Genomic DNA, 25,173 nt, shown 5'->3' with positions numbered 1-25,173 from the left:
AAGACATGTCACTCAAGTTAGAATCTTGGAGTATGACTCTAAGACTTGTATTGGAATGAAGTATGACTCATCTTCTTGATTTAACCATTTCAACAATTCAAGTTCCTCTTCTTAGTCATAAGAATACACTAAGATTTCCTTAGAGAACTAACTTTGATTTGGTTTCTTAATCATTAAGATGATCACAAAAATGATACTAAAGTACTCTCTCATCTTTTCAGATTGGAGAAACTTTTATCCTTCTGCCTAATTTGATTCTTCTTATTCGCTCTGCCTTACATTGGAACCTTTTTCCAATGTCTCAGAGTTACACTTAAGCTTGTAAGTATAATCATATTATCTGAGCTTTTGTAAACTATGACGAATAGTTTTATCAATCTTTTGTGGTGGACTTAATCAGTGCACAAGAATGTGTACTCGATCCCTTAGTCCATTACTTGACTCACACATCTGTGTGAAAAGTAATTCGTCTTAATTTTCCAATACTTGAAAGTTCTCATTCATCATGCTATACAACTTGCATGATTCCAAGTCCCGGTCCAATTGAAACTTGGGTGATGAGAATCTTTCCTTATTTGGTAAATTTAGACATTACCACAAATGAAAGAATCAATTTCATACTTCCACTCTTGCTATTAATGGAATCATATAAGCAACAATTTTTCCTCAAATGCCATTATAAGGATATTTTAAAATAAATAAAATCAAATTTTTTCTTTTATTTTAAAACTTTGCGGAAAAAATTATCCTTACAATCCATATGAAAACTTGTTGTTATCTATTCCTAAGCAATATCTCATAACTCCTAAGAAGTAGCTCAAGAATCCGATCTTCAAACTACGCGATAGAAATCCATCTACGCGATCAGATTCAACAAATTTTTTCTTTAAGTTTCTTTACTTTTTCTTTGATTCTTAAAACATCAACATGTGACCCAGTCACATCATGTATCAAGAACCTCATATTAGAAACTTAGCAGAGTTAGATAGTGGACTTTACCTGAAGTAGAGTCAAACTTATTGACTTCAACATCCTTGGGTAAATTTGGCAGATTCGTAACCAATGTCCCTTCCTTTGGCAATATAAACATATGGACGCTTTGGTAATGGAACATGGGACTATCACAGACCTAGCTTTTCTCTTTACCATTTGGTCAACCCAGTTGACTATGGCCGATCCCTTTCCACTAGAAAGAGAGAGCTTTACTAGATATCCAATGTCATCATTGTCAATGTCCATAAAGTTTTAGGAAGTTGATCTTATCAAATAGATAAGATCATTAAGGGTCTTGTCATAGTCTGTTTCATAGGTGTCCCAAAGGAACTCACTACGTGACTTAGAAAGTGATTGAACCACCAACTTTCTCAAGACTTTGACACCCAACTCTCCCGGCTTGTCAATATGTGACTACATCTCCAAGATGTGACCACATCTAGACCTTGCCTTGCCAATTGGGCTTGAGTGACCTTAAACTTTTCAGGAACTTGTGCGTTGGGGAGAATAATTGGAGGAGGTGAATGAAGTATGATTTCCAAGGGACATCATCTTCATTTAGGAAAGCTTGTTTCAAGAGATTTGGGAAGATCATAAATGTCTAAACCAGACATCTTTTAGGAGATATTCAAGATAGTTGATCTTAAGTCCTTAATGTGACACCCAATATGAAATATTAAGGCTAGGACCCAACAAACTATTTTATAACTTAGAAGAGGTATGCCGTAATCCAAGCTATAAAATATTTGAAGGTAGGTGAATGACGATTCACCAATTTCCACCAAGATAAACGAAATGTATTATTAGGTTTGAATTGGTTTGGAAACTCCTAGATCTTTTGAGATTCATTGAACTGTTCAATGGCATGTTTCAATCTCGAGTGTTCCCTTCAGGTTTTGTGACTGGGATGCCGAGGATCACAAAACAAGGTGTGAAGTAACCATGCAAATTACTTGGTACCCTTAAGTGTTTACCCCTCAATCGATGTGCCGGTTAACCACACACGCTCCATCGATACTATGATAAACATTAAGTTACCCTTTGTCTACCTTGTTAAATACAAGTTAGTGTGCCGGTTAACCACACACGCTCCACTAACCGACTTAAACAAAGTGCAAAGTGTAATTTCATGGATTAGCACCTTATTCACATTTTCCTAAGTAACTAAGATTGGGTATTATTAAGAGTTTAGTTACTTATTATTTATCATTAATACTTTTAATGAAGGGAGAATTATAGTCCTGTCAAACCCGTTCGACAAACGACCCTCCACCAGTCAAGCAAGCGGTGGGTGAGAGTGAACAACCATTAAGTTGCCATTTTATAGGCAACAACCTTATACCCACCTTATAGACCGGCTTCGTGAATGAGGCGTACTAGCGGTAAGACTGACTTTACTCTTATACATATATATATATATATATATATATATATATATATATATATATATATATATATATATATTATTAACTTATAATATTATAAAGTATAAGGGTTGAATGTTAACTCTTTAAAATTCTAAGGGCTAACTTGGAATTAAAGTATTCATAAGAGAAAACTTTACAAATTCCAAAACTTGAGGGCAAGTTTTGAAACTATTCAAAACTAATTAATTCCATAAATTATGTGTTTAAAGTATTTTTAATCCAAAAAAACTCTTCAAGTTCCATAACTTGAGGACAAGTTATGGAAGACTTTAATCTAATAAAAGAATTAACTTTTCTTTATTTTATAACTTATGGAATTAATTAAGGTTACACTTTTTTTTTAATTTAATATTTAATGAAGAGACTCTTAGTCCTCCATAACTTGAGGACAAATTATGGAGTCATAACACCTTTTAATTAGAACTAGACTCTTCATTTTTTTGTAACCTTTGCCAACTTTTATGAGTTTTATGAAACTTAAATGTGACTTTTCATATAAATTGAGGGCAAGTTACAAAAACACATTTTAGAATCAACTCTTAGATTAATTTGGATTGAAAACAACTATTTCACTCAACTTTTCTATTAATCTAAGGAACTCATAAGAACAAGATAATTTAAATCAAACTTTTTCATGTAATTAGTCTAAACCTTAAACTAATACTAAACATGAATCTATTGGCAATTATCTTTGAAATTGGATTAGCATGAACATTACCACATCAAAAACAAGTTTATAAGTTCAAAAACATCTTAGGGTAATGTTCCTAGTCCAATTCCAGCCAAAAAGTCGAATTTATGCTGTCTGGGGGTCCTACTCGTCGAGTGCATGAACCAACTCGGTGAGTTGGATCGATTTGATCACTTTTTAGGCATGGACTCACCGAGTCTCCTAATGGACTCGCCGAGTCTGATAATCAGACAGCAACAATTTCGATTTTTTAAGCAGTTTTGCAAGTATAACAAGAAAATAAGCCTAGGCTCTGATACCAACTTGTTGTTAGGTTATGAGCATTCTAACACTCATAAGTGTACATGCAACCCTAAATACCTTGGATCTATGTTTTCTCTATTATACATGCAAATAAGAACTTCCAAGGTATTATCCTAATCTAGCATACAAAACAATGAGTGTAACAAGATAGAATACATACCTCTTTGATGTAGAAAGTCTTCATGAAGCTTGAGTGCCTAGTGCCCCAAGTGTGACACCTCAAATGGTTCACACAACACCAAATACACTTGGAATAACTTGAGAGAAATCTACACTTCATGAAATCGGCTAGCCCTCTCTAGAATGATACTAGTCGCCGATTTTGTCAAGAATAAGATCTTTATATAGTGTTACAATTAGGGTAAACCCTAATTTTCATGACTTTCCATTTCCTTGGATCCATGGGTTCAAATACACCATGGAGCATCCATGGACCATCCTATGGGTTTTAACCCAACTTGATTATCCATGGAGCATTACCCCACTATACAAGTATGGATGATTTACAAAATCAACCCATATATTTAATTAGTCTTCTTTTGATCACTTAATTAATTCTAGATTAATTCTTGATCAATACTAATTAAATAATCTTATTATTCTTATTATTAATATACTAGAACTTATAATATATTAGTAACCATAAGTGTCTTATTTCTCTCATTATAGTCTATCCAAGTGCATGATGCCATGCAACCCAAATGGACCATGCCGGGTCGGGTCAAGTCTTACCAAATTATAGTTATGGACTTAGACATTAATCCAACACTTGTAACATCGCCTCACCTTGCCATGGTCCACTGAAGGACCAGAAAACATAAACCAAAACTATAAGCACAAAGCTTATTGAGTTCCCTCAAAATACAAACTCATATCAAAAAACACAAATACAATAACAACATACTATAGGTCCAATCAACCATTGGGTTGGAATACCCCAGGACCTCAACCATCAGGTTGGAATGCCAACATTCTATGAGTCTAATTAACCATCTACAACATCCCGAAATTCAGGTATATCCATTTAACCCTTCTTCTTTTCCAAGTTGTCAAGTTAGTCCCTAAAGGAAAAACTTTGGCCATTGAGTATGTTGGACGTACTGAAGAGTACACTGCGCGAAATCGTGCGCTTAATTTGGACGCGGACTCGCCTAGGTATGCTGGGCGTAGCGTGCCCATATGCAAAACCTAATTGTGGATTGTGCACTATAAAAGGAATGATAAGGCCTTTACCCCAGCCACCATACTTCAGTGAGTGAAACCCTAAGAGAGCAAAACCCGTTATAATCTTGTGTGTGTGTTCTTAAGCTTGAAAGTGCCATTCTAAGGTGGTGAAGGAGACGAGAGGGCCATTATAGGAGCTAAAATTTGGTGGACAAGAGTAGATCTGAGTTCTACAGAGGTTGGAGCTTCTTTTAGAGGTAAAAAGCTCAAAACTTTCCATGTCATTTTTATTTGTGCTTCATGGACCAATTTTTAGGGTTTTTGGTCCCAAGGTGGAGACTTTATGAGCAAATGGTCTCCATAAGCTTAGAGTCTCCATATTTGAGAGTAATATGAGTTGTAGGTTCATAAAAATCCAATCTTGGACGTGAATATTAAGTCATGCATGAGTTATTGGCTTAATGAGGAAAGAGGAAAGGTGTCTAGAGTGATTGGTAACCTTTACAGCCATGCAACGACTTAAAGGTTTCAACTTTATGGATTAAATGACTTTAGAAAAGTCAGATCTAAAGTTTGAGTATATGTCTTAACCGTTTAAGACCAAAAATCCATAAATGCATGAAACTGAGACTTACATTGGGCGTAAATCTTAGTACGCACAGCGTAAGGATTTGAGACCCCAATTGTGGATCGTCGGAGTACGCCCCACGTACAAGTGCTGGTACGCGCCGCGTACTGCCCCCTTGTTGACTTTAGTTGACTTTTAGGGTTTTGGTCAACATTTGGACTTTTGGGTCAAGGAGGGGTAAAATGGTCTTTTATCCTTCTGTGGGATTGTAGAAAGGGATTTAATCTAGCCTTTGAGAGCCATCATCTATTTAAGGATATTGTGTATGTGATTAGGCGGGGGCTAGATCAGTATATTCGTGTGCGAGATTACCCGAGTTACCCGAGGTGAGTCTTCTCACTATACATTACCTAGAGTGGTATTTATGTGTAGACCGGAGGGTCTTGTGTGCTATGTGTATGGATGATATTATGTGCATTACTATATATGTATGCTATGTGTTGTTATAGACTGGACCGGAGGGTCCAACGATATAGATCGGACCAAAGGGTCCAACGATATAGACCGGACCGAAGGGTCCAATGAGCTATGACCAGACCAGAGGTACCAACGAGCTACGGGACTGGAGAGTCCCGCTGAGACACATCGACCAAAGGGTCATACTGTAGCCTCAAGTGGTGTATGTGTTGTATGTGGTATTTTGGGAAACTCACTAAGCATTTATGCTTACCGTGTTATGTGATATGTGTTTCAGGTACCAGAGAGGACAGCGGGAAAGCGCCGACATGAGTCGTATAGACTGAGGGATTTTATGTATTGAGATCTTGGGATTTGTTTTATTCGGATGATGTGTGAACATTGAATTTTGGGATTTCTTAATGAATGGATTATGTGTTAAAATTGAAAAATTGTTTTGAAAATTTACATCGTTACACCATCGGGTTGGAATACCCTCAGGCCAATTCAACCATCGGTCTGGTATGTCGCGGCTTGTTAGCTTACACACAAAGAAGTGAAGACTAAGCCACCGACCAAACATGTGTACATATAACAGATAATCATATAACAGTCTACAGACAGTCAAACAGATCTACAGATCACTAAGCATAACATCATCATATATACCATGATACCGATCTAACAGATCACTACAATAGCATACATAACAGGATATCAAATCTATAGGGTCGGCCTTGGTGCCTTCGACATGCATGTACTATGAGGAAAGCTCACCGGACAGACTAAACATAATTGATGAGGATCGACTCTGAATCTCAGCCCTCTAACCGGTACCTATTTCCACCAAGTGACCAATTCCCCTTAGCCACGTCGTGTTTTGAAAACATCCAAACAATCGGGAAAACCTTAGCCAACATGCCTTTTTGACTTGCAAACACGCCATGTTCTCCTGAGTTCCAACAACTTAAGACATGAAGCTGCCTCTTCGACGCCAAGAGATCCAAAACTCAGATCTAGACCAAGATGTGATTAAGAAGGATAAAGTTTCCAACTTTATCCATTAGGGACTACCAAAAAGGTCCAAAACCCAAACCATAAAGCTTGGTAATGCAAGGGCTTAACCAATATGCACTTAATCCTTAAAGTCTAAAGTTTATCCTTTCCAGAAATGATAATAACACTAAAACCACCCCAAAGGTTGGTGATTTTTATACATACATGTCCAATGCATGTTTTGAACCCATATTAGGTCAAAATAAGTACTTATGACCTGATCTATATGCATGGAACCAAAACTTGATTAAAGACCAGATCAAAGACACTACTAGGTCACCTTGACCTGGATATTCATAAAGTTGCAAACTTTATGAGATCTAAGCATTCCAACATTCAAGAAGAAGAAGAAAAATGGACAAAACCCAAGTTCTAACAACTTTGAATGGTAAAAATCGAGTCTTGGACACTTACAAAGGTCCATAAGAGTGCCAAACTAAAGAATGGGGGCTTTATTGCTGGATATTTGCTTCCTTCGTCCACCTTCTTCCTCCTTTAGCTTCAAAAACACCAAAATAGCTTCAATAATGGGAGGGAAGGATGATTAGGGTTTCTTTCAGGGCTTGAGGGGCTGAGGGTGAACAAACCCTAACTTCCACATTCCTTTAAATAGGGAGCAAAACCTCGAATATTAGGGTTTCATTCCAGCCATCAACACGCTCAAATGAAACACACACGTCTTCTTATCTTGACACGCCATGTTGGTGCCTCTAACGTACCGTGTTAAATCCTGAAAAGATGATTTATACCCAAAGTTACTCGTCATATTACAGGGTGTTACAGCTAATATTAAAACCGTTATTTATTGTTGTTTTCATCATCACCTTTGTCATCGGTCTCCATGCAGTTGGTGTCATCGTCGTTGTCATTGGTTTCCTCGTAGTCGTCATCATGGTCATGGTTCTATTTCTTCTGGTGTATTTGCACTGTCAAATATTGACTTAGATTGTCATGCATTTCCCCGTTTTGTAATTCTGAAACTCCCCCTTAGTATGATGGTGTGACAACTTGTATTTGTGTAGGTTGATAACGTAAATCATTTAGAATATACATACAAATAGTTTGACCTTTATATTCTATTATCATGTTATGTAAAATGACACAACCAGTTATTACCTTATTACTTTTGCGTTATCCCATGATTATGTCGAGTGTTTTATTATGTGTCATTTCTTCTTGAGCATTCCAAAAGCTTGTTCCACATCCCTTCTTGTCGATTTTTGTGCTAACTTCAACCATTTTCTTTTATCATCTTGTAGATATTAGTATTCTTTGTCAAATATAGCATACTCAAAAAATATTCCATCTCCACGGTAGTATCCAAACTTGTATTCCTTTCCATTCACAACATATAATAAATAAGAGGTTTTATCATGCATAATGTCGTTAAATATAAGCGACACACCTAGCACATTCAAGTAAGTGTTTGATCCCACCATACCAAATAATGCATGTTAATACCACAGATCATTTGAAACTATTTCATCTAGCACTATATTTGAAATTCCATGGTCATGTTGTGTGAATTGACATTGCCATGCATTAGGACAATTTTCCTGCTCCCAATGTGTACTTGGGAAATCGTGTTTAGCTTGATGTGCAATGTACAACTATTCAAAAGAAATACACATATAATCGGGTGAGTGTTTTAATGTAAAGTCTAGCATTACTTTAGAGTATTTTAATGTAAAGACCTTACCTTTGCATCGGTATATAAGAGAGTGTTTTGCATGAATGTTTTATTAGTTTTGCTAGTGAAATCTCTTCTTTTCTCTCTGTAGCCGAATCATCTCTTGTTGTCTTTTGAAGATTGTTTCAAGATTAGAAGCTCTCTTGAGTTGTCTCCTTTAGTGATTATTTGAATTAAGCACTTAAAGGCTTAAGACACTCAAGAATACAAGAAGGAAATAGCATTCCATGTTCCTTATTCTTGATGGTGGATACACATAGAGAAAATCATACTAAAAACTCCTCATCAACACCCCAAAACCAAGTAGGTTTAAAGGATTCAAAGGTTGTCATTCTAAAAACTGTTTAGTTGTTTTTATTTCATTGTAACCTCTATAAATGAATCCTTGATGGTTTAGTTTTGTTATGAACTAAAAATAAATTTGTTATTTTTAAAGTCTTCCGTGTCGGTTTTTGTGAAAAACAAACTTATATTTTGTATCAAAACTCATCAGTGGTACCTGATCCATCTTTTATATGTTAGAATGATTTTTTATGTTTCATAATCTTTGGTTTTTGGAAAATAAGTATGAATTATTTTTGTTTAAGAAAAATCCATATTTTTCTTTTTTGGCAACTTATTGGTTAAAATTGTTTATTTTATATATCACCATTTTTCATGCATTTTGGTTATATAAAAGTTGACTTAGAAAAAACAAAGAGTTATTTGTTATAATATTTGATATGTTGTTGTGTATAAACAAACCATTTGGACATTTTCGTTGTGTTTGATTGATATTTATTTAGTCATAAGATGTAATAGATAAATATGCAATTTTTCATTTGTTGATTTGTTGTAATAAATTAGTTAGACTAGTTGTATTTCCTTTTAAATGTAACAAGATGAAGAAAATAACTCATTGAAGATGACTTAACCATTTAAGACCATAATCCCAACCATAAGCTTCTACTTTTGGTTTTGGGCTTGATTATAATCTTAATGGTTTAAGTGTTGTAACTTTCACAACATGACACTACTAGAAAAAAGGCCTTTTACGACGTGTAAAATACGACGCTCATTGATCTATGTTACCCAAAGGAGAGTGACATTAGAAAAATGTTATCTCTTCAAAAAATTTAAGGATAGAAGACACGCATTATTGCGCGCCCTTAAATTAGTGTCTAAAAAACACACGGAGGGCAACTATAATAAAATGCGCGTTGTCTAAGGATGTCGCTTTATAATTTTTAATGGAACGCGCGTTCCATCCTTTAACAGTAGGGGGAAATGAAATTCTGAAAAAATTAAAAATCCTGCCTTCCTTTTTTTTTCTCCTTTCCCTCTTGCCCTGGACGCTCCTTCCTTCCCCCTCCCGACATTGACTGCTGCTTACTTCTTCCCTCACTTCTACCTACCGGAACCACCATATCTCCCACTCGATGTTGAAATTGTTAGAAAAAGCCTTAATTATACTCTCAAGTCTAAATACAGAAAAAATAGAAGATGGTGAAGAAGTAGCAGTAGAGGAAGTGGAGGATGAACAGTCGAAAATGGAAGGAATGGCATCAATAGCGTTGTTACTAGATGGGTCAATCTCGGGTCATTTTGTTCAGCTTCCCGAGTCCGTTTATTACCAGATGGGTCAATCTCGTCTTTTCGTCTCGACTTCATATCTCTCTGTAAAGCAACCGACGACCCCCACACCACCATCTGCAAACCCTAAGCCATCGTCACTACCATTGAACCCTAAAAACTCATTCACACTCCACTAGATTGGGCTCTCATTAATTGGAAATCCGCGGTGAATTTCTTTCTACCCATGGACACGATTTTCAATAATGCGATAACAAAAACGATTACCAGCCATGAGAGAGCGTACACTAAGATTGATTTATCGTTTTGGACGACTTTGAGGTTGTAAACGATAATGTATTGGTAAATGAAGAATCGGAGAGAAAGGAGAATTTCCGTCAGACGACCGACTGTACCGGTGGATCGGAGGTGGTCCTGTTCTTCCTCCCACCACGATTCCCAGCTTTTGTTCGCCGAAACACCGATTCCACCGTGGTTTCTGATCCACGCGGACCAGTCGTCCCAGTCTTCAACGATTTTCTGCCATTCAAATCTGGATGGGTTGAAAAGAAAAGGGGCGAACAGCCACGACACGACTAGGAACCACATTGAGATGGTTAGGTGGCTCTGTATTTGGCGCCGCCGTGGAGAATTGTGCGACCGAAATAGTGAAGTTTGGTGCCAAGAGAGAAGGTGAAGAAGACAGCGGAGAGCTGGAGGTTCATGATTATTAGGTCACCGAGTGCAGTTCTGAAGCCTCTTTCGAGTCCGATCTCCATAATCATCGGTAACGCCATTAAAAGACCAAGTTGAACTACAGATTGAGAAGCCATGGCTGCTTTCAAAGCTTTATCTCCTTGCATCTTTGCTGATTTCATAATCGCTTTTTCTAATCCACTTAAACAGAGATATAATCTCCCATATAAGAACGCATACACAGTAAGCATCACCATCTGAAACATAAGATAATTTGTCATTTTCTTTAGACTTTAAACTGTTAGACACACACACACACACACACACACACACACATATATATATATATATATATATATATATATATATATATATATATATATATATATATACAGATATTAATTAATTTACCATTGAGCTAACGTCGTCCTACTTCCTAGATGGTGTTTGTGTGTGCGCGACAAGACTGAACAGAAAATGGGAAAGAAAAGAAAAAACGAGCAGAAAGATAGAGAAGAGAAAGTGTTGATAGCTCTGTTAACGAATGTGGAGTCTCCAAAGCTGTTGATATCATAGACAGCATCATAAAGGATCCTTCAAGGGCACAATTGCTAAAGTTTTTCATGTCTGATGGAGATCTTTCAAAAGAACTTGATGACAGATTTGGCTCTCAGTGTGGGGATATTTTGGTCTTGATTGTTATTAGAACTTTTTAACTTTTAACTTTTATGATTTAATAATGATTTATTCCTATTTTTATTTTGTAACAGGCTTCGGTTCCCACGAACGAATCTGATAATGATTGACCAGGTTCAACAAAGTCAAACGTTCATATTTTGATGGAGGTAAATACCAGAATACAAAATGAAACTAAAAACAATAGTTTATAAAATGAAAATGATCCTGTATTTACAAAACCAATAACAATCGATACATTAATATGTACAACAACTTACATTACAATGAACCCGTATCGTTAACCATTCAAAATTGACATTGAAGAAACAATGAAAAGTTTTTACCTTTTGTTACTTTTCTAACTCGGTTTAAGCAAAAATTCACCTTTTTTTTTACTGGGATTGCAGCTGTGTACTTACAGTGGGCAGGAACATTTTACCAAAGAAAAGAAGGAAGAATGATTTCAAGAGGAATTGGAATTGTGATCATCTACGACTAATGTGGGTATTTGACCTTGATTGACAAAGTCAATCTTGTTTAATCTCAAACAGCAAAGAATTTTCTCGGGTAATTCTTCTGGTTTTTGAGCCTGTATGTTTTTTTTAACAAGAAAAAATATTAGGGAGGGAAAAAGTTGTAATAGTTTGAAAGTACATCAACAATTCATGATTAGATTTAGATTACCTGAATTGTTAAGCCGAGATTCATAATCCCGTGTTTTAGACGTTCACGAAATGCATCAAATCCTTTTCTTGCTATGTAACTAAATCGATGAATATCAAGGTCAATTTCAAAGTAATTTGATCCCTTAAAGAATTTGTGTTGGGGGCGTGAGAACATGGCTCCATATAATCAACAGAGTGAAGGGGACAAAAATATTAGTACTACTACTCCTGTTGTTGCTGCACAAAGCAAACCAAATCTAAAAAAGATTCAAATGATGTCTAAAACAACAGGTGAAGATAATATTCAAAGCATAAAAACTTATGTTACTGAATTAAAAGAACGTGTGTCAAAGTTACAATACCAAAAACAGCTACTTGTCTGCCAGGTTAGTTACAATTTAGAAAGAAAGTAAGTTTTTACCAAAATTCTGAAAATGCCCTTTTTAAAATTATTGTTTTGGTTTGAACAGGCATTCGAGGTAGAGGAAGCAAACGATGGTGGTGGTGGTGGGGCCTCTGATGAGACGGATTTTGTGGAGGAAATGGAATATCCTATCATGCCACGTCACCTTGTGTTATGTCAGGTACCTATGGAACAAGCTTGTACTCCTCGAATAATAGTATTGCAATCACTCATATTACCATAAATTTCAATCCTATAGACTTACAATGCAATTTCGTTCTAGGTATAATTCCATCAATGATATACAACCAATAAAACTACTTTTGTCAAGCACATATATGTACACTACACTAACGACACACCTGTTGGATTAGGGTCTGATACATGTTCTACATGTGTATAATCGTACTGCCATCCCACTAGATTCATCCCCATTGCTTTCTTTCTTTTTACATTTGGCAATGTCGGCTATCTACGTGTCATTTCCTACAAAATATCCGTTTGTGATAATAATTTAAAAATAAAATAAAAATAAAAAAACTCTTTTGTAAAAATGTATGGGCCGAACAAGAAAGAGTGCATTTTAATTGATTCATCAATTAACTTTTTTTATAAGGTGTAAGTTAATTATCGTTCGATATAATCGACTTTGATCGATAAAAGTTGAAATGCAATAAATATGATCAAGGTTTTCTAGAGATAATGCATAATTAAAAGGTTCCCTAAATAATGTACTGATGAAACGTGGCTTTCGCATGTCGGCATACTTTTTTGTTTGACTTGATGGGCTTTCTTGGTTAACCACTTAATCTGGACAGCTTAGTGTATCAAAACACCAACCCTTCCCCTACTTGCCCTTAATATTTTTTCCACCAACTTCTCTCATGTTAAAATTGATGATGATTATGAAATCTGTTTGTTGGGATGTAAGGGTAAAATGGTCATTTGGTCTTAGGGGCTGTTTTATAGTTGCTAACCATTCAACCACTTTACCATACAAGACTTGATGGAAAAATAAAAGAAAAAAGAAACAGTCCCTGAATTATTTGTATTGATTCATGATTGATACCTTGTGTTTTCCCATTCCAGGTAACAGTTTCCAATTCGAATCCAAACATAGTAATGGTTGGATTTCGTGTCCCTGTGGGGAACACATTAGCAAACCATATACCCTCTGAGATAACAATTTTCCAAAGAGTTATAAAACTAGACGAAGGCATGAGGTCATGGTATGACATCCCATTTACAGTTGCAGAATCCCTTCTAGCTGATGAAGAAATTACAATCTCCATAGGAACAACTTTCAACATATCAACTTTACCAAGAATAGACACTTTAGAAATTTATGGTAGAGTAAAGGATGAATTTGGTTGGAAGGAGAAAATGGATGCAGTACTGGACATGGAGGCACGTGTGCTTGGTAGCAGTTCTTGGGCTTCAGGATCTGGGAAAAAACGTTTCATTGGTCAAGTTACTCATATTGAAGAACAGGTTGTTTCAAGCCGTTTTGCCTAAATGAGAAATATATTATCAAGTACACAAGTCACTTCTCTACTTCAGTTTTTTATATTATGCTTTTACTAATTTACAATCACAGGGACAACAGATGCAAATGAGGAATCTTCACGATAACATGCCATTCTTCGTTTATAAATCTTGCAGGAAATGAAAGAGGTGCAGATACAACTGATAATGATAAGAAAACAAGGTAAAGGTTGGAATATAGAATGGAATGGAATGGAATGAGTCATTCCTTCCATTTCTTCCCTCTCTATTTTTCTCTCTCTCTTTTATTCTAATGATCAAAGTTCTTGTTTTTAATATCAGTTTCCCTGTTCTCTTTTATACTTGATGCACCTTTTATTTGCAGGCTTGGCCTGTGCGTACTCCAAGGCCTGTTGCTTTCAAGCTTGTTGCTGATACCCCTCTTCTTACTGGACAGGTAAGTTTCAAATCTTTTTGTTGTGGATTTCTTATAGTTTCTTTTTGTTGTGGATTTCTTATAGTTTACTTAGCTTCTTAAATCAAAGAGTATAAATCTTTCCTAATGTGTTCTAATAATTAAGAAAATGGTGTTTTTTTGAAAAATGCTTCTCAATTTATCTTATTAGGAAGAATGGAGAACAGGCCTCAAATCATATGTTTTTTTTTCCAGTAACTTCCACTTCCTTCATGGGTTTGTAACAATACTGATGGACTTTGCTATTTTGTTGTATGGTGTATTACCTTGGATATAATTTGTTTTTACAGTTTTCTCTTTTTATTTAATTTAAATTTGGATATAAGTTTGTAACACATGGGATTTATGATTGCAGCAAACAATCTTTCTTTTCTTTCCAGACATGATTAAAGGCATGTTTTTGGCTGTAGTTATTGGACCACCTGCTGTGGTTGCCATCATTTTAATAGTACAAGTATTATTCTATCTCTGAGAAATTTCATTTGCCATGTCATCAAAAGTTGCCAGATGGACTATTATCTTTCATGTTTGAGTTGGTTCTCAACTTGTAGAAGAATAACATAAAATATTTTGGCATCTGAGTGTAAAAAATAATATTTGAACTCATAAGTTCCTTAATAATACTTTATTGTGTTACATGTACTTTATTACTTACTCATAATATATAATTCAATCTGATTATTGATTATGTTTGGTGAGATCATGTTCTCTGTTCTTGATGCTGCATCTGATAGGGAACCAAAAGTGAGGACTTTTTTTCCCCCTGACACTTGAAATAACAAGGTAAGGAGAGCATTCTAAACATTCTGGAAACTTTAAAAGAAGAGGGAAATAGGGTCTTGTTCAATGCTTTAGCTGTGTTTGCTCTAAGGGAGATCAACTTATCAAAAGTAAGTTACTATTTCACCCTTTTATTTAATATTTTTGTGATTGAATGAAAGTCTTAATGAAAGTAATTGACAACCCTTTCTCTGTAAATGATGTTGTGATTGTGGGAGAGGTGTTGTGTTTTTCTCTGTTGCTAGGTAACCTTCTCAACAACAACATTCTACTTAAGCAGGTGAGTAATCAAGATTAAGGGAGACTTGTAATCATGTTTGACATTCCTTTCCAGTAAGAAACAGAGTTGTATGATTATTTGTTAGTTTTATAGGAATGTATAACCCATGTTAGCAATGTATTATTTTTGTTTAACATTTGAATGATTCTTTGTATGACATTACAATTTGTGTAATTTATTTTATTTTTTGAGTATGAAATTTTATTTTATATTATGCAATGGATTGTATTTTTTGTATATGGTATTTTATTTCTATTATGAGAAATTAAATGCAAATTTAATTTAAAAATTAATAAATATATAAATTAATTTTTTTTAAACATTTAAATTTACGATACGCAAAAATGTGTGTCATCTTCATTTATGACATGGCCTTTCTTGACAGGGGCTTTCTTGATATGCATTGCGTGTCATTAACACGCGCGTCGTAAGGTTACGACACGCGAATGCGTGTCATCTTCCTTTATGACAGGGCCTTCCTTGATACGCATTGCGTGTCGTAAACGCGCGTCGTAATTGCGCGTCGTAAATGAGCGTCGTAAATGCGCGTCGTCTATAGACGACGCGCAAAAGCGCGTCGTCTCTCTTTATGACAGGGCCTTCCTTGACACGCAATGAGCGTCGTAAAAGGCCTTTTTTCTAGTAGTGTGAAGATTTGAAGTCCTTTTGCAAGCAAGAGTTGACTTGGAAAGTAACAACTTGAAGACCTTTTAAAGTGTACGTTACGTCCTTTAGGGATGAATTAATAATTATTGTGATGGCTCACAAAAATTATTACTAGACATGGTTTGCTTTATACACATTATAATGCATTCATGTAATGTTTATTTTATGCTATTGTATGTTATGTTTGATGTATGAAAATGGATTTTACAAACTAAATAACATTTTATCATAAAATAATATCACTTGAAGTTTGAGTAAAAAAGTATTTAAAAGATGACATAAGATGTTTATAAATGGATATTTATAAAACGTTTTTACCGGTTACCGGTTAAAAATCAGTTTTTTTGTTGAAAATAGTTTTATTGTAAACTTATAAATACCCAAATTTAAAATTTTGAAATGATTTAAATGATGTTTAAACATTATATAAACTCCATGTCTCTATAATAAATAAGGAGTTTTTATTAAAAAGACTATAATCGGTTTATAGCGTTATAACGGTAAATAATAAAACTATTGATTATTTTTTATATCAAAACTTAATATATGATATTGGCATTTTAAACATAACACACCATATTGATATTATGCTTTATGCATGCCAAATGAGATTTAAAACATACGTATCATCATCCAAGTTTTGGTTTATCAAAATATGACTTTTATCATAAGTGGCATAAAATTGAGTTTATAACATAAAATGAGTTATATTCTATACATTCATGAATTCATAAGTTTTTTATTGATAAAATGAGATTTGAAATAGCGATTTTATAACTCATTCAAAACTCGAAGTCTTAAATATAAAATGAGGTTTTATTAAGATTATTACCGGTTCTTAAAACCAATCTATGACTAAACTTTAAAATACTGGATTTTAGATTATAATAGATAGTAGATAATGGAAAATAAAATGAAGTTTTATTTGGCACCTAAAGAACCTCATGACAAGTGATATGAATTTTACAAAAGGGTACATGAATTGTTTGATGAATGCAATATTAATGAGACCATGTTTTTATAAACTATAATTGTAAAAAACTGTATAAATCCATTTCTAAAAATGCGAACCATTTCTGTCCTTTTGAAAAACACTCGTTATCATTTGTATGGTGTTAGTTCATAGGGTCACCTGGTCATTAGGATTGTCTTATGATATTCGAGGTAGTTTTGTAGTTTCTGGTTTCTAAAGGTCCACCTTGCCGTTGGAAAGTTACAATACTATAAGTTGTTTCAATTAGGATGACTTGATCGGAATCTTGTGTGATAAATGTCACCTAAGGATGACAGGTACGAGACGTAGATGGAATAAACATGCCAAGTTAAGAAATAGTTGTTTGGATCCCATAATCTAGGAGTTACATATCATATGCAATTGGCAATCGCTACCTACCGAGTTTGATTAAGTTAATGTGATAAAGGTTACCAAACCATTTCCTTGTTTCGTTATCTGGATCCTATACTTTAGTAAATTAATGTTTGAAGAAACAATAAAAGTTATTAAATTTTAAAGACTAAATATTGAAAATACTAAATGAAACATTGTTAAATTATGTTAATAACTGTTAATACTCTTTCGCCCTGCAAAACCTCTCTCTTATTGAGTTTCAAGAGCCTGTAACATTTGATGGTTATATAACTGGTATAATATCTTGAGGTTCCACCTTAAGGATAAATATATACTAAAACATCCCATACCTGAATAACCTCTGCAAGCCAGTCTGTCTGATCATGATACTTTGATGGAAGTATTATTGTGATGATATTGACGCGTCTCACATCATATTAGAGTAATTAGCCTTAACGTGCAAAAAGTCTTGGATAATTATGAAACATATCGGATGTCTCATCAAGTATAGTAGATATTCAATTAGAACACTAAAAATGACCAAATGGAGTTATAGTTTAGTTAAAGAAAATATAGCATAAACCCAAAAATCAAGAAAGGACCAAATGATTAGTGTTGTTTCTATTGTGGAAGAAAATGAACACTAAAAGAGAAATTGCTTCTTTAATTTCATCGAGTTGAAGAAGTCTAACTTGGACAAGAATTCATATATCTATATGATAAAATTATTTATTTTTCCATCATTCACTTGAGTATGTTATACTTCAGGTGATGCTAATAATTGATATTATGTGCTGATGATTGGAAGAAATAATCAACTGATTACAAACGAATGATATTTTGTGCTGAAGATATAAAATGTGATGTTATAGTCTTTATTAAAACAATAGATGTTTTGTGCCTATTTTATAGGGACATGTAACAGTTGTTAATTTTCTAATAAAACTATATTTACTTATTGTTTAAATGGATGTTCATATTCATTTTCTGAAACGATGTATTATTTCTTAAAGAATATTTTCTCATAATGTTAATTATGAAGTAAATATATAATCTTTCATTAAATTGATAGTTCTGTTCATAACACCTGTATAATCAAATGATATTTGAGTGGAACTTATCTATGTCATAATCATCATGACTATATAAATATGAAACACATCTACCAATTTCAAAAGGATGGAATTTTTGAAGGCAAATGAGATTAACTCATTCGATATATGTGGATCCTATTTTTATGGGAAGATGATTCACAAATGTCTTTATCTATTAGTAGTTAAAGAACAAAAGTCTTGACAAAGATTTATACATAAGTGATGTATGTACTCTTTTCAATCCATGAATAGATTTTGAGATATATATACTTAAGCAATTTCACTGACGGACTTTATTTGTTATTGTTGAAACCTTTGATTTGCTCAAATTTGTTCATAGTGAAGATTGAGATTAAACTTAATGAGATCATCATTAACCTTTCGTTGTGATAAAAAATGAGTTTTTGTAAACCAATTATTCTTGGAACATATTAAGAGTTTTTGAAATAATTTTACAACTCATTCTAACAAAAACAGTCACTCGTCATTAGTATATTTCTTGTGGCACATGATCACCTGGTCACTTGGATATATCTTTTGATGTTCGAGGTAGCCTTCATATTCTCTAGTGGGATAGGGTCACCTGGCCACTAGTTGAATGTCAATAGTACAAGTTTTTGAAGAGGATAAAAATAGAGCCTTCCGTCTATTATATGATGTTTTAAAAGAACTATTTACTTTATAAAATTTTGGAATTATACTCACTGCAAAAAATATATATTGAATATATATTTTCCAAACATACAAGTGGATTAAACACTTTCATTAGACTGAGTATGTAATGGTTTGTCCTTATCTATAAGGTATGGAGTAATGGAGCTTATGATAGACAACAAGCTTAACCACTCTAGCGTTTACTAATTGCATTTATGTAAACTATTATAAATGATTGTTTAAGATGAATTCTCCACTAATCCCACTAATTTTCACTCCAGAAGACAAGTTCTTTTTCGAAATGGGAGCTATTTAGAACTTTAAGAGCTAAAGATCCATGAACTAAATGCATCATAGTTTGAAACTAGCAAGTTTTCAACTATTCTTGAATCTGCTCAATAGTTGATCAAAAACTAATAAAACATATAGAGATGCATTCATGTATGATTATCAAGTATAGGCTTGATTAATCTTCCTCGATATAGTTTGACTATAAAGAATAAGTGAGTTTCAAAGGAGAAAACACACATGAAGGAAATCTTCTCAATATTTAATCTAACATCTCAAAGTAAGAATCTTCTTTCTTATAAGATAATTACATAGTGTGATTTGATTATAAATCAAGATGATTCTAGTGTTTTTCTACAAAGCTAGTGGGAGTGAAGTAATATTCCTAGTCTTGTATGTAGTCGACATACTAATACCTTGAAAAAAGATCTATATAGATAGATCATGGAAACTTAAAGGATTAAGTAAAATTGCATTTATTATCAAGGATATTAAAGAGCTTAAGACAAAGGACTCTAAGAGAGTCATCTTGTCAAGTACCACATGACGTGATTTTGAGCAAAATCCTAGTACAAATGTTTTTGAACTAGATAATATGATTGTATTCCATATGTTGCTGCAATTAGATTAATCATATATGTCATGATTATGCATAAAGGCCAAATAAGGTGTATTCTTAGAGCATTTCAAATGATACTAGTATAATCCGAGAACAAGTCATTGTGCGGCTTATAGGAACATTGTAAGGTACTTGCGAGAACTAGAGGAATATTCCTAATCTGCGGAGTATTTGAAAGAAAGCTATGTTCAAAGTTGTTAAACATGTGCTAAACTTTCAAATAGATTAAGACGATTCTCAATCTCAATCGGGCGTATCCTCATTATGAATGAAGATAAAGTTACATGGATATTGTTTCCATGTAGATATTAATTATAGTTACAAATCAGAGTTAGAATACATTGTGGTTTGGAGAACCACATACTAAGATGCTTAAAGTATAGTTTATTATGACTATGAATAATTCTGTTACACAAGTATTGGTATCTAAGTCGTATTTAAGCATCTAATACATTCTCAATAGTTTTCTTTATATATGAGTAATATGCATAAAACTGAATGTATTTGTATTCGCAAAGTCCAAGCAAATCAAGTTTGTCAAATCTATTTAACAAAGATCCTTCATTAACTAAAGCATGAAAGTCAAGTTGGTGCTATAGGGAGTTGTTGATATAAGTAGATGTATTTTATTGAAATTTAGTATTTGGATATTGGGACAATAAAAGACATATATTATAATGAATTGATATATTGGATATAAGTCTTTCATTGAATAATTGTTGTGTTCTATATTAGCATGTCTAAATCCTTAAATAACTAGGTTATTATAAATGTCCATAGTCGTTCATAGTTGTGGGAGCATCTATGAGGTAAGATTAGTATGAGTGGATTGGTGGATTCTCATGGAGATGAGAATAGCTAGAGCTGCTACCAACTTCATAGGTACTTGATTAGGAGAATAAGTATTGGAATTAACCCGCATAAAAATAACTTTGTGGATCATAGTCAAGAGTGAAGTTTTGATCAAGGTTGTATCTTTGTATTCTTAGACATGCAATACATATTTGGGACTTGCAGTGTAGGAATTATTTTCCTTTTACATGGTATAATGCTATTTCGTTATAGGTAGTCATAAGGACCATTGTTGGGTATGACATGAACTACATTGATGGGCGTATGTAGTCGAGATGGGATTTTCATTGAGATTTAGACATATAAGGTCTTACTAAAAATTGATCACTAAATGAGATTGATGGCGATCCATATCTCATGTTCTACGTGATGTCTGAGAGAAAGTAATAACTGATACCGCACCTTTACTAACAGTTGTAGCTTAGAGCTCAGTAAATTGGCTATTGATGAGATGACACCCTTCATATGTTGTTAGGGGCAGTAGCCCGTTGCTAGACATCATTAATTGTCTATGTCAGTCTATAATAAATGTTGTGTATGTGGGAGATTATTGAATCTATATGCTCTAGAATCATTATGGAGTGATATTGCTAATAATATATGATCATTTAGGGTCACACCTTTATCAAGTTAGCACATTTTGTATATCTATTATTAATATGATTATTAATAAATAATATCATTTTTGTATCAAATAAGGGCATAATTATTGTTTTGTGAAAATAATAATTATAAGAGAGTATAACCAGTTATTATTTCATATAGTATGAATTAATAAGCCATGCACAACCTGTTAGACTAGTTGAATTCTTTTGTCTTTTACCTAAAGACAAAGTTTATATTTTATAAACTTTGATTTTATAAAAATTAAAGAAATCTTCTCTTTTCAAGAGGTATGATCAAAAATATTAAACAAATATGGGGGTTGCTTGTCAACCTCCATGCTTTGTCTCCCCATTCTTCGAAAGGCTAGCATTACTTTAAAGTATTTTAATGTAAAGCCCTTACCTTTGCATGGGTTTTTAAGAGAGTGTTTTGGATGAGTTTTTGGCTAGTTTTGCTAGTAAAATCTCTTATTTTCTCTCTATGGCCGAATCCTCTCTACTCTTCCTCTTCTTGTTGTCTTTTGAAGATTGTTGCGAGATTAAAAGCTCTCTTAAGTTGTCTCATTTAGTGCTTATTTGAGTTAAGCACTTAAACGCTTAAGACACTCAAGAATAAAAGAAGGAACTAGCATTCCAAGTTCCTTATTCTTGATGGTGGATACACATATAGAAAATTATACTCTTTGATTTTTTTCTATCTTCATCAACACCCCAAAACCATGCTGGTTCAAAGGCTTCAAAGGTTCTCATTCTAAAAACTATTTGGTTGTTTTTATTTCATTCTAACCTCTATAAATGAATCCTTGATGGTTTGGATTTCTTATGAACTAAAAATAAACGTGTTATTTTTTAAATTCTTCTGTTGCGGTTTTTGTGAAAAACAAACTTATATTTTATATCAAAACCCATTATGGTGATGTCGTATGCCAAAATCCAAAGTGTGTCTATACACTTTTGTAGCGGACTAAAACCCCTTCTACCTCTAGTATCCCATCTCAATTGAAAAAAATTCATGATTATCTTCCAAATCATTAGTTGTCGTACAATCCCCATTCATTGAAATTCTAGTCATTTTGATGATGTTTGAGCTATCAGCTTCTTGAACCAATAAGGTGACTGTCGTTTCTAGGAATTAGTTAAGGAATGTATCATCATCAGTAGATGAAGATGAAGATGATTTTTTTTCATCATTTGTAATGTAAATTGTATAAATTTTTTGATAAAGAAGGTATGGTATTTGAAGTATGAAAATGTGTGTGAAATATGTTAGTACTTATATGTAACATTCACATTCAAGTATGTGATAATTTAAGGTTATTTTATTTTAATTTGGGGGTATGATGGTTTTTCTTGGCCGTTGCATGGTGATGGAGACCATCATGTTGGATTATGGTGTCTAAGGTCTTAACTAAATTGGTATATTGAGTGAATAATAGTAAAGTGCTTTTTCGGTTTCCCTCGTAACCAGGAAATGGATTAGATTGAAAATTAAGTTCTTCTACCTTTCCAAGCCACACATAACCTTTTGATAATTTTGGATTACATTGAGAGTTAGGGTTTGAGTTTTGGACTTAGCTTGGTTGATTAACGGATAACGTTAGGAACTATTGTTGGATTAGTGTCTAAGCCCGTAACCATGTTTGTCAAGTACTTGACCCGATTGTGCATGGTCCTTTTGGGTTGCCTTCAAACCTGACAATGGAATAGGATAATTGTTGGAGAGAGAAGAATGATTTATTAATTTATTACTTGGTTAATAAATTAATTTGAAATCAAGATAAATGATTAATTAATGTATTATGGATATAATATATTGATTAGAAATCATATTGGTTAATTAATATTTAATCAGAAATTAATTTGGAATTAATTTTAGGATTAAAGGAATTAATTGAAACTGCATGGACTAAAGGTGACAATGTTCAAAAGTTGAGCATTGAAGCATTCTAGAACCTCCCTTAGAGGTGGGGAACGAAATCTAGAGTGTCTTAGGGTTTCCTTGGGCTCTAAGGATGCCTTGGAAGCCTTAGGGAGGAAGTTAAGGGATTAGGGTTATCTAAGATACACCTGCCTTATCTTAAACCTTCCTTATCACCTATATAAACCCTTATAGGGTTGGATTTTGTCTAAGGCACTCCAAGAGAGGCTTAGAGCCGAATTTTACACTTCCCTTGTCTCTCCATAGTAATCCTTGCTTGCTAGGTTTGTTTGTGAGCCATTAGAGGCACTACACTTGTGGTGCTTCCTTTCAAGACTTAGGGTTTGAAGATTTAAGTTGTTATTACAATATAAGAACAAGAGGTATGTAATCTAACCTTCTTGGTTAATTTGGAAAATAGAAATCATGATTAGGGTTTTATTATGTGTTCATAATGTTGTGTATCTAATAGTGAAAACATAGATCCAATGCTAGGGTTGCATGTACATATAGGATTGTTTGTATAAAACCCATCAGTGGTATTAGAGCACTTTGGTTAACTTGTTTTCAATTAGTTTATTCAATTGTATGAACTTGAAGTATTAGGGTTTATTGCCAATAAACCCTAGGAGGCTAGGGCTTTTCGAGATTAGGGTTTGCAAACCCTAATTTCCAAGAGTTTGAATAAGATCTTCAAATCCTTTCCTTAAACCCTTAAATTTCGAAATCTAGGGTTTGTTTTAATCCCTTGAGTTTCGAAATTAGCCTCCTCTCCAAGATAAGATCCTAAATTTTAGGGATTTGGATTATCCCATATCTTGTAATTATCTTCTAATTGTTATATATGGTAATTATCGATTTTGCATTATCCTATCCTTATTTTCGAGATCTAGGGAGATAATTAAGGGATTAGGATATCTTAAATGTATAAATGGTAATTATCCTCATGATTTAGATAATCCCTTATGATTTAATAATTAAATTAATAGTCTAATTCAAGATAATTATTAAATCAAGGTTTTTAATATTTAAAATTTTAATTTATATGTCATAAATTCGAAAATTTTAAGAGAAATTAAAACTAAATTGTTTTGAAAAGTTTCAAAACTTGCCCTCAAGTTTTGGAATTTAAATTTTGATTAAAAGTTTAATTTTGATTCATATTTAAATTCTAAACCCTAATGTTTTGAAATGTTTCAAAACTTGCCCTCAAGTTTTGGAATTTAAAAGTTGATTAAAAGTTTAATTTAGGAATGTTAAATTCTAAAACCCTAGTATTGTTTTGAAAAGTTCAAATCACATCCTTATGGTTTTATTAATTAATTAGGGTGTATAATTAAAAGAAGTTTAATAAATCCATAAAATTTTTGGTTTACAATTAAAAGTATAATTGTTATATTTGACCACCTAGTATTTTTAAAGTGTAAAACACACCCTATACTATATATAACTTTAAAAGTCTAACATTATATATATATATATATATATATATATATATATATATATATATATATATATATATATATATGTATAAGTAAAAGTCAGTCTTACCGTTAGTAGGCCTCATTCACGAAGCTGGTCTATAAGGGGTGTTTAATGAAATTGCCTATAAAATGGCGATTGAATGGGTATCCACTCTTACCCACCGCACTCTTGACTAGTGGAAGGTCGTTAGCCGAACGGGTAGGATAGGACAAAAACCTTCCATTATAAGTATAATGAAGTACAAAAGTAACTAAATGTTTTACAAATTCCCAATCTTAGTTAC

At 33.4% G+C, this 25,173-nt stretch overlaps 1 long non-coding RNA gene across 1 annotated transcript; it reads left to right on the top strand.

Moving 5' to 3' along the window:
- The first annotated feature begins 11,365 nt into the window (after positions 1-11,365).
- Positions 11,366-11,976, top strand: LOC145094687 (uncharacterized). The gene is made up of 2 exons (XR_013703492.1): positions 11,366-11,440; positions 11,681-11,976. It is a non-coding gene; the product is annotated as an uncharacterized LOC145094687 (long non-coding RNA).
- The last annotated feature ends 13,197 nt before the right edge of the window (positions 11,977-25,173 follow it).

Source organism: Lactuca serriola, chromosome 3 (assembly GCF_051521515.1).
Source record: "Lactuca serriola cultivar US96UC23 chromosome 3, Lser_US96UC23_V15, whole genome shotgun sequence".
Lineage (NCBI taxonomy): Eukaryota > Viridiplantae > Streptophyta > Magnoliopsida > Asterales > Asteraceae > Lactuca > Lactuca serriola.
The sequence above is the reverse complement of the archived record's forward strand: the minus strand, read 5'-3'. Positions and strand labels throughout refer to the sequence as shown.